General features: G+C 47.5%; 1 protein-coding gene across 2 annotated transcripts in view; it reads right to left on the bottom strand.

The window, feature by feature from the left end:
* PAK6 (p21 (RAC1) activated kinase 6) overlaps positions 1-9,026 on the bottom strand; it is a 59,980-nt gene extending 50,954 nt beyond the window's left edge. For both annotated transcript variants that reach the window (XM_054972365.1, XM_054972363.1), the window contains exon 1: positions 8,950-9,026. The gene's annotated coding sequence lies outside the window, so the exon portion shown is untranslated. The remainder of the gene's footprint in view (positions 1-8,949) is intronic.
* Between the last annotated feature and the right edge of the window lie 5,276 nt (positions 9,027-14,302).

The following is a 14,302-nucleotide window of genomic DNA, read 5'->3' as shown; positions in this document are numbered from 1 at the left end:
ACTTGGGGCAGTCTATGTAGATCTGAGAGAGTGATTACTCTTAAGTCAGGCAAACTGTGTGTTGGCCTGAGAGAATGTTTGTGTATATCTGTAAGAGTGGAAAACAGGGTTAACATACCTGTAACTTATGTTCATCGAGTTCTTCTGTGCTGACACACATGGGACTGCGCAGGCGCAGGCCAGCCGCCGGAGAATTTTCTAGAGCTTCCATGGCTCCGAAGGGGCCGTTTGTCGCGCGCCTCAGCGACCGTTTTCCCGCCCAAACGGTCACGTGATCCTCCAGCGACCAACGGCCCCTTCCCTCAGTTCTCCCTTGCCGCCGCTTGACCAACACAGTTCAGCCATAACACCTTAAAAACACCAATTTCCGTTACAGCCAACACAGTATTGTGCATTGGAGTTCACAGCGGGGTAGGAGGGAGGGTTGTGTGTCAGCACAGAAGAACTCGATGAACATAAGTTACAGGTATGTTAACCCTGTTTTCATCTTCGTTCTTCTGTGCCTCCACACATGGGAGTGTACCAAGCTTCACACAATAAGGAAGGCGGGGGTGAAGTCCAACACAATTTTATTAAGCAAACAAGAACAACAATAAATAGATATGCATATATACATCTATGTAAAAATACTGTGTAAGGACACATAAATACTCAATATTTACATATATACACACCCCCAGGTACATATATACACACTTTCACTCAAGGGTACCCAACAGGTACGTCAAGAAAGTCATACCAAAACTCCCTCAGGAAAAGAGGGAGTGTAAGACAGCCTTGGCCACAGATACATCCTGCTCCGCATTGACATCAACGGCGTAATGCCTGACAAAGGTGTCTGCAGAGGACCATGTGGCTGCTTTACAAATGTTAACCAGGGGCACCCCCCTGAGGAGTGCCGAAGAGGATGCTTGGGACCGCGTGGAGTGGGCTCTGACATGAAGCGGGCAAGCCACCCCTGCCAGGGAATAGGCCTTGCTAATGGCCGTCACAATCCACCTAGACAGGGTCTGTGAGGAAGCCCTGTTACCCTTGTCCTTGGCCCCAAAACATACAAACAGGTGAGGACTGGAGCGGAATCCCTTCGTCCTATCCAGGTAATAGGCTAGGGCCCTCTTCAAGTCTAGGGTATGGAGGGCCTTTTCCCCCTTAGAGGAGGGTTGAGGAAAGAATGCAGGCAGTGAGATATCCTGCGAGAGGTGGAAGGCGGACACCACCTTGGGCAGGAACTCAAGGCAGGGACGCAGGACCACCTTGTTGGGATGAAACACAAGAAAGGGAGGGTCAGACCGCAGTGCAGACAGTTCACTGACCCTTCTGGCCGACGTGACGGCCACCAAGAATGCTACCTTGTAGGATAGCATATCCAAGGGGCATGTAGCCATAGGTTCAAATGGAGGCAACATGAGATGTGAGAGCACCAAGGACAGTGACCACCGAGGCACTGGCGCAGACACAGGTGGGTAAAGATTGTACATGCCCTTAAGGAACTGGCGGGATTGTGGGTGAGAAAACACCGTAGCACCCTCAATTCGGGTGTGAGCAGCTGATATCGCTGCCAGGTGGACCTTGAGGGAGGAAACCTTCAAGCCCATACCACGCAAGTGGCACAAATACTCGAATACAACCCCCAAGGGACTGCTGTCAGGCACCACCCCTCTGGCAAGTGCCCAGAGCTCAAACCTGCGCCACTTGGCCGCATAAGCGCGCCTAGTGGATGGCCGACGAGCATTCAGGAGGACCCTTTGTACCTCGTCAGTAAAGCCTATCGGGGAGGAACGATCCGCCAAGCCGTTAGGTGCAGCTGCTTGGGATCGTGGTGGACTAGGCTCCCGTTTAGGAGAAGGTCTTGCCGAGGAGGCAGACTCACATACGTCCGTTTGGACATCCGCAGGAGCTTCGGGAACCAAACCTGCCGTGGCCAGAAGGGGGCCACTAGGATGCAGTCCGTCCCGTCCTCCTCTATCTTGCACAGGACCCTGGGAATCAAGGGGAACGGAGGAAACATGTAGTGCAAGCCCTGCGTCCACGTAAACTGGAAGGCATCCCCAATAGAGAGGGGGTCGCTCCCTGCCCTGGAACAGAACGTGTGGGCCTTGGTGGTCGCCGCAGTGGCGAACACATCTATCACTGGATGACCCCACATCTGGAAGATCGGCCCAACGCACTCTACGTTCAGTTCCCACTCGTGTTCCAGTAAAGGGACCCTGCTGAGGGCATCTGCCCGGGCATTGTCTGACCCAGCCACGTGTATAGCACGGAGCGACACGCCGTTCTTGATAGCCCACTGCCAAGTGAGTGTGGCTTCCCGGCACAGGGCCATGGACACTGTGCCCCCCTGCTGATTCACGTAGTACATGGCAGTCGTGTTGTCCGTCTGCACCAACACCTGACGATTTCTCAGCAGTGCTGTAAGAGACACAAGTGCGAAACGAATGGCCCTCAGTTCAAGCACATTGATATGGAGGGTCTTTTCCCTGTCAGACCAGACATCTTGCACAGCCACATCACCACAGTAAGCACCCCATCCCATCAGAGAGGCATCAGTGGTAACCGTGATGTCATGGTGTTGATACCCAAAAGGGGTCCCTCTAAACAAGTTGTCATCAGACAGCCACCAGTCCAAGGAGGAGAGGATGACCCTCGGGATAGAGAATTTGAGGGACGGAGGGTGCAGTAGAGCATTGTACCTCCGCACAAACCAGTTCTGGAGAGGGCGCATACGCAGCCTAGCGAAAGGCACCACAGAGGTGGCTGCTGCCATATGCCCTAGTAAGCACTGGATAGCGCGCACAGACTGGAACCGGTTCCTTTTAAACATGGACACTAGACCCCTTAGGGACCGAGCCCTCTCCAAGGGGAGCAGGGCCTTACCCTCCACAGAGTCCAAAAGTGCACCAATGTAGGACACCTTGCAGTTGGGCACCAGTTTGGATTTCTCCAAGTTCACCAGGAGCCCCAGGCGTTGGCACGTGCTAAGTACCAAGCCAATGTCCTGCACCAGCCTAGACTCTGAGTCAGCCACGATGAGCCAGTCATCGAGGTACGGAAAGATAGTACAACCTTCTTCCCGTAGGAAGGAAACCACAGGGGCCACACATTTAGTGAACACTCGTGGGGCAGTGGACAGGCCAAAGGGGAGCACCTTATACCGGAAAACCCTTTGCCGGTAAACAAAGCTCAGGTATTTCCTGTGCTCCTTCCGTATGCCCACGTGAAAGTATGCGTCTTTTAAGTCAAGAACCGCAAACCAATCCCCCTGTTTCAGCAAGGCGATCACAGCCGCCAACGTTACCATTTTGAATTTGGTCACCTTGAGGAAGGCATTAAGCCCCCTCAGATCTAAGATGGGACGTAAGCCCCCATCCTTCTTAGGGACCAGGAAGAACCTAGAGAAGAAACCCTTTACAGAGTCGTCATAGGGCAATTCTTCCACAGCACCCTTGGCCAAGAGCGACACGATCTCCGCATCCAGCTCGGCCATAGTGTTATTGACAGCTGTCAGGGGTGAACTGCATCTAGGCAGCTCAACAAACTCCAGCCCGTACCCCAGTTCAACAATAGTTAAGACCCATGAGTCAGATGTTATTGACTCCCACTCAGAGAGGAGTGGACTAAGTCTGTCCGAAAAGTTCGGGGGTACGGCTGGCGCGACCTGTCAGTACTGCCTCCCGGCGCCCTGCTGGTCTTTCTGCAGGGCCGGTTGCTGTGCCTGACGAGGCTTGAAGGGCCGACGCCTCCTCTGCTGTTGTGCGGGAGGGTAGGGCCGCTGCTGGTAGGCAGGATACTGATGATAGCCCGGCCGCTGCTGTTGGTATCTGCCCTGGTAGTGGTAAGGGCCGGACCGGGGAGCGTACCGTGACCTGGAGGAGGGCTTGTCCGCTGGAGCCAGACCCAAGGACCGCGCCGTCTGCCTGTCCTCTTTTTTCTTTTTCAGGGTCTCGTCGGTCGATTTGGAGAACAGCGAGTCCCCTTCAAAGGGCATGCTCTCCACCCTGGAACGCACCTCCTGGGACAGGGCCGTAGACCGCAACCAGGAGTGGCGCCTGAGGACCACCGCCGACGCCATCCCTCTAGCAGCAGTGTCAGCAGCGTGGCTCCCAGCGTTCATCTGCTGCTTAGACAGCCTCACAGCCTCCGTCTGTAGCAGGGACACCACAGCCTTCTGCTCAGGAGGGAGGTCCCGGGTATAGGATGCCAACTTCTCCCAGAGGTACAGCTGGTACCCTGCCATGATGGTCTGGTAGTTGGCAATCCTCAGACCCAGCGAAGCGACGATGTACTGGCGCCTGCCCATGGCATCAAGCTTCTTGCCCTCTTTATCGGCAGGCACCGAGGAGTGACCCGATCGTCGGGGGTTGAACTCCTCTGTGACCAAGGAGGAAGGTGGAGGGTGTTTCACCAACGCCGGCCAGGTGCCCTGCTTGATCTTGTAAAGCTGCTCGATGCGCTTGGACGTTGGAGGTTGATCACAGGGCACCTGCCACACCTTCTCCACAATCTCCTCAATACCCTCGAGCATGGGGAAGCCTACGTACGCCGGATTATCTCCATAGATACGTTTGAGGAGCTTGTCCTTGGTCTGGGGAAGTGCCGAAGAGATGTCCATCTCGAGAGCCTTGGCCATCCTTGCCATCTGATCGGCGTAGATGCGGAGGTCCTCGAATGGCGAGTCCGCAGATGGCACTAGCTCCTCAGCTGGCGATGGTTCGGACCAGGACTCCGACTGGTAGCCGCCGAAGCTCTCGACATCCTCCTCATCGGAACCGAGCTGGGATTCCGGAACCTGGAGCGGAGGGGGAGCCCACGCCGACCTCGACGTCGAAGGCCTCGGTTCCGACACGGAGAAGCCCGCAGGTGCCCCCTCCCATTGGCAACGGTATGGCGAGGGGAGGTAGGAAGCCTGCTGATGCCGGGACGCAGTGGACCGGACTGATCGGACACTGTCCCCGGAACCATGCCGCTCACGACCGACCAGAGGTGGAGACGGACGGACAGGCGACGGACGGCTCCGACGAGGAGATGGGCTCGGTTCCAGCCTCGGCGACCGAAGGGCAAGCGATGGTCGGCTCCGACGGTGCGGGCTCGGCTCCGGCCCCGACGAGAATTCCGCGGGCACCGTCTCGAAGGCCATCGGATCCGGCACCTGCACGGAGATGTCCTCTGGCTCCGGGGAGCCCAGGTGAGGGGAAGGCGTGTGCGGAAGCACGATGACCTCCTCCTGAGGAGCGGGACGCGGCGACCGATGGTGCTTGTTCTTTTTCTTCTTCTTCGGTGGTTCCGAACCGACGCGCTCCTCGCCTTCGAAGGGGACCTCGGCTTCGACCTCTTAGGCTTCATCGGAACCGATCCGACCGTCGGTTCCGACCGGGGACTCGGTACCAGGATCCTCGGTTCCGAAGCTGGTCTCGGATCCGACCTGGTAGATGACGCGCTACGGGGCGGCCGCACCGGTCCCTGCGCTGGAGAGGCCGCTCTTGACGCCGAGGTACTCGGGGGACGCGGTTTCGACCCCGACCTCGCGGAGGCCACTGAGCCAGCTCTGGAATGCCGTTCGGCAGAGGGGCTTGGGCCGGCCTTGGAGGAGGGCAACGGAGCGCCTCCGGACATGACCTTCTGCCACAGGGAGGAATTCAATCGGGCCTTGCGCTCCTGCCGGGCCTTGCTGGTGAAGCCCTGGCAAATTTTACAGGCCGTCACATTATGGGTCTCTTCCAAACAGAACAGGCACAGTTCATGGCCATCGGTTTTGGCCATTTTCGTGTGGCATTGGAGGCAATGCTTGAAGAGAGCCTTTGAGGCCATCTTCAGGGGCACACGAAAGGAAGGTCAAAAACAGTCCGAGTCAAATTACCGAGTCCACAACAATGTCCAAAACGAGATCCGAAGAATAGTCGAGGTCACGAAGTCCGAAGTCAAAAGCCAAGCAATCAGTCAGAATAAAGCACGAAGCACAAAAAAGCACAGAGCAACGAAGCTCACGTTCTCTCCAAGCGGCGGCAAGAAGAGAACTGAGGGAAGGGGCCGTTGGTCGCTGGAGGATCACGTGACCGTTTGGGCGGGAAAACGGTCGCTGAGGCGCGCAACAAACGGCCCCTTCGGAGCCATGGAAGCTCTAGAAAATTCTCCGGCGGCTGGCCTGCGCCTGCGCAGTCCCATGTGTGGAGGCACAGAAGAACGAAGATGAACTACAAGTGACAAAAGGCACAGATTGGACACTTGTCAGCTTCCCTCAAGTTTTGATGGGACATGTAGGCAGCTTGGTGGAATGTTGGACAAGTGACAGTTGAAAAGTCCATTGGACAGCAGTCAGAGAGCCAAGCTGCAAGACTAGGATGCCTACATTTCCCATCAAAACTTGAGGGAAGCTGACAAGTGTCCAACCTGTGCCTTTTGTCACTTGTAGTTCCGCTCTGAGTGAGAGATTGATCAGGCATGCTGTGTGGAAAGGCCTGAGTGAATCTAAGTCTGTGTGGAGTTTATTCTATTAGGGAAGACCTGTGTGGAAAAGTACTTTGTGTGACTGGGTCTGTGTAAATACTTTAAGAAGAGATAGCTCCGTTATGTTTTTATTATGTTTTCACTTTGAATCTACCTTGAGCAGGTTGTTTGGAGAGAAACCATAGAAGTTTTCTAAATAAATAAACAATAAATAAAAATGAATGAGTTTAAAGGAAAATAAAAAAGAAGAGATATCTCTGTTTAAACCACCAAGCTTAAGAACTATTCTGAAATCGATATGCTTTTCAAAACTCTGCAACCATCAAGCTTATGTATCTACAAATAAAATCTACTTTAGTTTAAGAAAAAAAATCCTTTTTTCCTCACAACCTTCCTCACCTATATTATAAGTTAAAACAAGGAGGTCTAAGTAAAAAGCCCTAGGTGGCAGCAAAAACCTTCTGTGGGAAAATACAAAAGGGAAGGTGTTGTTGAGGTAACAGTTTGGGGTAAAGTAGAGAACACCAAAGCTCTTTGAGAGTAGAAAAAGCCCTCATGAGGTATAAGTTTAAGGTAAAGTATGGAGGAGCTGAATTTAAGGTCCAAAGCCAAAGGTACGTGGTTTACAGGAGTTTAAAAACAAGCAAACCATTACTGGATGGTATCAAAAGGTAACCGAAAACATTATACTCATGTCATGCAGATTAGGGTGAACACTAGAAATAATAAAACAATGAGCCACAATGAGGAGGACACAGGCATGTTTGAACCAGGTTGCCTAATAGTGGCCTGCTGCAGCCATCCTTTGCTTAAGTGCCACCACAACTAGCCAACTGTGACTGCAGAAGTCAACCTAAGATAATGGGTCAAGAAGCACCAAGAGATACTTCATCTTGCCCAGAAAAGATTTCATTGTCTTTTCTGGGCCCTGATTAAAACTGTTAACACAGTGTTATGTGATCAAAGATAGCAGGGCTATACACTGGGCAGTTCCATGTGGACACCGAAGTCTTTCCAGATCAGTATTCCACATGGACTGGTCTGGTTAAAGACCGGATTCCCTTCTTTTTCTTTATTGAGACTGTGGCTTGGGCTTCAGTTTAACTTTTTGTACTGCATCGTTCAACTCTGGGTTAACAGCTGCCCCAGAACCTAATTTTCCCAACCCCTCTTGAAAAGAACAGTATGTGTGTGAGCATGCACAGTTAACACCTGCCTTGTGCGTGTGCAACTGGCCAAAACTCATAATGAAAAACCTCAAACAGATTAGATCTGAACTGGCATCAGCCCACCCCAAACAAGCCAATAAGAGAGTTCATTCAGAACCCCTGGATCCCAAACTGAAATGGATATTTCCTCAGTGTACACCTCTAGTGCAGAGAACAAGTTAGTAGAAGAAGAACAGAGAAGAAGAACAGAATGGAGCACATCTATCAGATGTTCAACTGAGACCAGCAGGCATATATTCTAACAACCAGGGCCTATATTAGCAAAAGTTGAAATCTAATGCATTTATTTTATACAAATTAATCCCAAGACCTCATCGCTAGTTACCCTTTTCGAGTCGTTTGGTAACTTTGGGACACTTCTTATTCATGTTAGTTGCTTGAAATTAAAAAAAACCCATACAGTATTATTTATAAGATGACCTTCAAGTTGAAACTAAACATTAAAAATGATGATTTTACTGGTACTACTTCCCTTTGGCTCAAGGAAACTTCTATTCATACAAGAAGCTCTTTTTCAAGCACAACAATATCTTATGCTGGCAGAAATCTCCATGTGCAGAAGGAGAACATTGCCGTTAGTGGAAGAGGACCATAGCATCCAGTCCTATCTTTTCTTTATAGCCTACACTCCTGAGACTAGCAGTCTTGAAGGCAGATCTGCTTTGCTGATTGGTTCGACAGTGTTAAGAGTTTCAATTTTATATTAATGTATTCTAAAGTTCTTGTTCCTGTGATATTTAGCCAAAGTACAGCTGACCAGCAAGTTGTCAAGTTAAAATATCATGACGACTTTTCAGGAACTATCTTCATTTTACATCTTATTTGGACAAATAGTGCTCTTCCATGAACTGCTTGAATGGAAGTAAATAGAACAACAAAAAGATTCCTGTACATTGCAATGTTCTTTAATGGGATGTCTGGATCACAGATTTCTTAAATATAATTAAGGGAGTAACTATCTTCAAATTAAATTTGAGCTGGGGCATAGACAGGGATCACTCTTACAAGGATCTGGCCAAACTAAAGGCTGGTTTTCTAGGATTAAAACTGTTGCTTCTTTCCCCCATTTGGTGGTTTTAGGCTTGGAAATATGACTCCGATTGGTTAATTTAAATTCTCAGTCTGAGAAGGGTGTGTCAGAAAACAATACTGATAGGACTGGAACATGTCATTTCCCACCTCTTCTGGAGTCCAGAAATGTATCTTTAAAAACCCAAGTTAAATTAAGAAAGTTTTCCTTTGGCCTTCCTTTTGTAACAGAAACAAAATGAGGTCTTACCTTCAAAGTGCTCCTGAGAGCTGAGCTGAGAGCTGAGCTGAGAACTGTTTCTCTTGGTGGAGACTCCATTCAGTCCCTGCTGCTCTCTGACTGCAGGCTGCTGCTTGTCTTAGGAGGAGGAAACATCCCTTGCTTCAGGCAAAAATTCCCCACAATTTCATCTCCTGAGCTTCAGAAACATTCTGGTTCAGCATTACACATGCACACACAGAGGAGACACACAGATATATCCTGTTTGCAGCTGCTTCCTTACCAGTGTTCTCCTTCTGCCAGTTTGCCAGCTGCTGTGGAGGAGCCTATGAAAATGCCAGACGCCCCCTCGCCCAGGCAGGTGATGAAAAATAAAAATGCAGACAAATTCAAGTGTCCTGTCCTCCTGCTGGAGAAAGGATCAAGCCAGTAATAGCTCTTTGATTCTTACTGCTCATTCTGATTCATTCTCAACACACAGGTATTTTGTTCTGTACCACAGGGAAGAGATTACCCCCCTACAGAACGCTCAGTTATTGTGTGCCCATTTCGTAACCTTATCCCAGAAGATGGGATTAGATATTGAGAGACAGACGCTAAAAGAAGAATATAATCAAGGTTCCCTGGGCATTCTATATGCATTCTAGCTTTTATAGCTAAATCCTGAAATTACAAGGCTGCTGGCTTATGGACCACCCTGAGAGAAGAAGGACTGAAAGGTAAGAACACTCATCCAGTGCATCTAAAATCCAAAATGATAGGGTCAGTTGCTTTGCAGAGTATAAAATAACTCTTTCATATTAATTAGTTATGGTGGTTAGTAATCCAAGAAAAGTTTTCTTCTCTCAAGAAAATTCTTCAGTAGGATTAGATCCAGCAAAGTAGAAAAAAATCTTCGTGGCATGGAGCATGCCACCTGCATTGTCACTAAATGAAAGTGTAACATTAGTGGTTATGGTAATAAAGGCCAGCTGTCATGTACTTTGGCAATCTTTTGACATTTTCACACCAGAAATAAAATGACACAAGTCAGTTTTCTCCTGGTCCTTTAAAATGATGCACAAAGACTCAAGTTAGTGGATGGTTTTTCCCCTCCCACCTCCCACTGTGAAATGTGCTGCCTGAAGCAACTACTTCAGCTAATTTCATAGTAAGGCCAGCTCTGCCCTGTGATTTTTAAAATGATAGATGACCTCCAGCAATATATTCACATCTTCATAATGCCTTAAGGTCACTTATCTGATGTAGAAAGGTAAGATTCAAAGACACATGTCTGAGGTATGTGAAGCAACACAGGACGGTGTCACATTCTATTAGGGGTGAAAAATTTCATTATTTTAGATTCAGATGGGGCGTTGATTGTTGATTTCTTTGTAGGAGATTACTGGTTCAGGACTCAAGTCTCTGTGGTTTCTCAGGTTCCACAGTTTTAGGACCTTTATTTTCAGAGGGGAATGAGGGTCTGGGGCAGCTATTTATAAAAATAATGGCACCAAATTTCCACAGAACAGTCCTCCCTCTAATCTAAAGACTTCCTAAATTTTACAGATGCCTGGTGCAGGTACTGATTCCTACCTGGGGGTGGGGGTGGTGGCAGTCAACCCGTGGCCAGGAAGCCAACCAGCCACCAGCATTTAAATTTTTGTGCGTATCCATTCATTTCACGTTCCTTCTCTTAGAGTGACTGGATGACAATAAAAAAGTTATTTTTCTGCTGAAAAATTTGCATTTGCCATCCTTCCTTGTTGTAGTTTATTGAAGGCTTCCTAATGGGGGACATTTATGGAGAGTGGGTGGATAAAGTGGCTGTTTCTCAACCTGTATACTAAAATGCCCATGTTTCAAGTGAACTGGACCAAGGGGTCCAATTCTACAGGCCCCTGAACAAGGTTCCCCCAGCAGAGGATAAAAGGGGCTCCACCCCGCAAAGGAGGGAGGGAGCTGTCTTCCCTGGGTCACTGCCCAGGAAATCAGTAGAATCAAAGCAAAGCAAGATGCCTGTTGCATTGCTAACAGTAAACACACAAATGAAAAACAACACCGACTTTTGTGATATGAGCTTCCTAATTCCCAAGCATCCAGATTTGTGTTACCATTCTGAAAAATCAACCCACAACAGCAATTTTCATGTATATATTTGGTTCAGAAATTTCATAATGCCCGTCCCTATAATCACTGATACACTGTTGCACATTTCAACTAAGAGTACTGCAGTTATGGTAGGGCTCCCGTCAAGATCCAAGTTCTCAAAGGGACATAGATAAAATGTGTACTAGTAATAAAACTTCCACTTCAGAATCCTGTCATTCAAGTAGGATTGCCAAAGAAGCAACCATGTTCTTCCCACAGGTCTGTCTACATTAAAGCTAGTTAGTAGTCTGTAGACACTATGAACTTTGCTGAATGAAATTAAGAAGCAAAAATAATATTGTCCCACAAGAGAAGAAAAGGGGGTTTGCTGTTCATATTTTTATTTTCTCATCTGCATATTTTCAGAAGTAGACCAAAAAAACCAAACACTGTTACTTATCACAGTGTGGAGTAGGGGGAATGAAATGATGACCGATGATTAGAGATGAAGGAACTGAATTAGTCGGTGAAAGAGGAGGATGAGAAAGAAGGATAAGTCATGAGTGAGTCACATTTAAGCCTCCTGCTTAGTCACCTGTACTCTCCAGGTACACTAAGCTGCTTGAGATGCCCACCTACTTCCTCAGATTGACAAGGACAGTTATTTTTTTTAAAGGAGGAGGAAAGATCTGAAACGAAGAGTTTTTAAAAGCTGTAATCATAGCGCCAACCTTTCCAGAGGAACTGAGCTGACAGTAGCCCCACTGCCAGTATTCCTCCCACTCCTCAGCTCCCCCGCCCCAGTTTTATTTCTCAATTGAATCATGAATCAACGTGTTCATTTAGAGCATTAAATTTCCCAAATGTTGCCTGGCAATTTTGGCCTTGTAGGAAGTTGCTATGGGGAGGAGGATGATATCATTCTCACAAAAAGCACAGAATTTACACATACAACAGGAACAGAGCTATTTTTGAAAAACTGTGTTTCTTGCCTCATCCTTTCTGAACTAGCATCAGGAAGAGGCAGGCAGGCAGTATTGAACTTTGTTACTTGTTAAGAAATGCTTAAAGTTCCTGAAACACTGTCAGATGTCAGGCATCATTCAATGCATAGAGCAGGCTTTACCTCCTTAACTCCTCATGTCTAGAGAATCCCTATATAAAGGTCAGATGGTTTTTTGCATAGTACATCAGTGGTTCATTCTGCATAATTTATTTGGACCATTAAATCTAGAGGTGCAGTTCTTCAAATTCAGTCCAGAGACCTTACTAGAAGTGTGCAAAGCAAAACCCCTTTTCCTTCCACCATAAAATACCTCATCCCAACCAGTTATTCTGTAGCTGATTCCTTGTTTTCTGTGGCATGTTTGGGAAACCCACAAGTGTACACATGGGTTTCCCTCATGGGCCAAACAGCACATCCCTAGGACCTTTGCAAGTTAGGAAAACAGACCGGTGGGAGTCTGAAGCCCCTTCTCCCCAAGTACCGCAGTCATGCTCCCCAAGTACCGCAGTCAAGCTCATGGGAAATGAGATGAACCCACAATGAACATGTGACTGTTATACTCAGGAAAAAGGGAGGGGACTCAAAGTATGTAAATCAGCCACATAAACGTTATGATGTGACTGGTAGAAGCAGGAATGCACAACAAAAGCATACCAAGTGAAAAGACTCATTTAGGAAATGGAAGGAGGGCCTTATAACCAAGGATGAATATAAACAAATGACCAGTGCTTGTACAGAGAGTGTTAGAAAAGCTAAAGCTCGATATGAGTTTAGGCTAGCAAGAGATGCTAAAAACAAGGGAAAAAGGGTTTTTTGCTTATGTTCAAAGTAAAAAAAGAACAAGCACATGGTAGGTCCTTTGCAGGGACAGGAAAGTGAAATTGTAACAGGTGATGAAGAGAGGGCAGAACTGCTCAATTCCTACTTTTCCTCAGTCTTCTCCTGCAAGGGAAATGGTGCTCAGCATGGCAATAACAGAACACATGATGAGGGAAGGGAGTTACGGCCTAGGACAGCATAGGGGTAGTACATAAACTCCTAGTTTCTTTAAATGAAACTAAGTCTTCAGGGCCAGATGAATTGTATTCAAGGGCACTAAAAGAACTCATGGATGTAATTTCTGAGCCTCTGTCCATTAATTTTTTTTTAATTCTTGGAGAACAGGTGAGGTGCCAGAAGACTGGAAGTGGGCAAATGTTGTCCCCATCTTCAAGGGGAAAAAGGAGGATCCAGGTAACTACCAACCTGTCAGCTTGACGTCTATACCTGGAAAAGTTTTAGAACAAAACATCAGTCCTTGAGCATTTAGAAAGGATGGCTGTGATTACTAAGAGCCAGCAGGGGTTTTTCAAGAACAAGTCATGTCAGACTAACCTTCTCTTTTTTTGAGAAAAAAAAGGATCAGGGGAATGCTGTAGACATAGTTTATCTTGATTTCAGTAAGGCTTTTGATAAGGTTCCACATAAAATCCTTGTTGACAAGTTGGGTAAAATATGGTTTGGATCCTATTACTGTTAGGTGGGTCTGTAACTGGTTGACAGATTGAACCCAAAGAGTGCTTGTTAATGGTTTCTCATCCTCTTGGAGAAGAGTGACAGGTGGAGGGCCTCGGATTGATCCTGGGACCTGTTCTGCTCAATGTTTTTTATAAATGATTTGAATGAAGGAATAGAGGGAATGCTTATTAAATTTATCGATGATACTAAATTAGGAGGGGTAGCAAATATGGTAGTGTCAGGATATAGAATGATCTTGACAGACAGGAAAACTGGGCTAAAACAAAATGAATTTCAACAGAGATAAACATAAAGTTCTGTATTTATGTAGGAAAAATCAAATGTATAATTATAGGATGGAGGAGACTTATCTTGGCAGTAGTATGTGCAAAAAGGATCTAGAGGTCTTAGTAGACCATACACTGAACATGAGTCAGCAGTGTGATGTGGTAGGTAAAAAGGCAAATAGAATTTTGGGCTGTATCATAAGTATAGTTTCCAGATCACAAAGTAGTGGTTTCACTCAGTTTTGGACACCACAGTTTTAGAAGGATATAGACAAGCTGGAACGTGTCCAGGGTACAGCAACAAAGATGGTGAGGGGTCTGGAGAAAAGTCGTATCAGGAAAGGTTGAAGGAGCTCAGTATGTTTAGCTTGAAGAGGAAATGACAGGTGATATGATAACCATCTTCAAGTACTTCAAGGGTTGTCATATAGAGGACGGCATGGAGTTGTTTTCTGTTGCCCCAGAATGTTGAACCAGAAATAATGGGTTGAAATTAAATCGAGTTTTTGGCTAAACCTTAGGA

This window comes from Eublepharis macularius, chromosome 2 (assembly GCF_028583425.1).
Source record: "Eublepharis macularius isolate TG4126 chromosome 2, MPM_Emac_v1.0, whole genome shotgun sequence".
Taxonomy (NCBI): domain Eukaryota; kingdom Metazoa; phylum Chordata; class Lepidosauria; order Squamata; family Eublepharidae; genus Eublepharis; species Eublepharis macularius.
This window is presented reverse-complemented; position numbering and strand designations above follow the sequence as displayed.